Below are 1,336 nucleotides of genomic sequence, written 5' to 3' on the forward strand. Positions count from 1 at the left end.
AGGATACGACATGAAAATCGAACATATTTTTGCTCCACGATACGAACAAAAACTCACCATACGAAGTTACATTAGTTCTCAGCGCCATTTTTTATTCACTTCTGTTCATTGGTCTCAGTCCGCGTGTTTGCTTTGTCGTGGAAGGATCTCGCTAGATAAAGGAAATCTCGAGGTATTATCAAAAAGTGACTGATTTTATTGAAAAGAAACATCCCGAAAAGGTTCACACTGGCCGTATTGCTGCTCGGAGTAATGACATTTGCCTAAGTCATTTTAGAAACATTTTAAAAAGTAGGCAAAGCCAAACCTCTTTGGATAGATATTTTACCAAGCGACCTCTATCCAGTGAAAGTGCTGGTGGAAGTGAAGGAAAGAAAGCAAAAAGCAGTGAATAAAAATTTTAAAAAATATATATAAAACAACACTAATTTTTTTAATCTTTTCTAAGTTATTTTTAAGTTATTGTTACATTATGTTATGTAAGTTAAGTTTTAGTATCATTTCCCTTCTCCCTCTCTTCCGCCACCAGTTTACACCTCCACCGTCGTCTATCCTCAAAGGTAAAGTGCAAATAAAACTACATTTTTTTTATCAATTATTATTCTATTATGGTTATTTATACATTTACAACTACAAAACGCATTTTCAGTGTTTTCCTTACTATAGTTAATTTTTTAATGTACTACTTAGCTTTAATTTGAGTGTATTTTTCGTGTTGGAACGAATTATTTGGTTTTACATGTAATCGTATGGGGAAAAATGATTCACCTTACGATATTTTCATGATACGATCTCAGTTTTGGAACAGATCAATTTCGTATCCTGAGGTACCGCTGTATTTAGAATACATTAAAATTAAATCAAATTATGATCAATATAAATAATGTTTCCTATTGTATATTATTAATAAATGCTATATTTAAGGATACTATCTTGAATTTTATATACATTTTTAGCTAAAAAGGCATTTCTATCCTGAGGAGGAATAATTTCAGAGTAAGTTGTTTCGTTCTCTTCTAATGAATTACTCTCTGGAAAAAAGGCAAGTTTATATCATTTTAAGTTTACATATATACAGTACTATTGTTAGTTTATATATGTATAGAATAAATATTACTGTTTAAAGATTCTTCCGCTACTTCTTCTATAGCCTTTGCAGCTACAATTTCCATATCAGCTGTTGCAATTGAATGTTGTAATCGTGATTCTAGTTGTCCTTTTTTTACTTTACTGCCAAATTTCTTTGTTAATTGATCAATCTAAAAATTAAATCATGATATTTAGTTATATCTCCTTTCATTCTATGTATAGAATATATTGTAAATGTGATGTTCAA

This window comes from Centruroides sculpturatus, unplaced genomic scaffold, assembly GCF_000671375.1.
Source record: "Centruroides sculpturatus isolate CEXI.00-Female unplaced genomic scaffold, Cexi_2.0 scaffold1282, whole genome shotgun sequence".
In the NCBI taxonomy this organism is placed as follows: Eukaryota; Metazoa; Arthropoda; class Arachnida; order Scorpiones; family Buthidae; genus Centruroides; species Centruroides sculpturatus.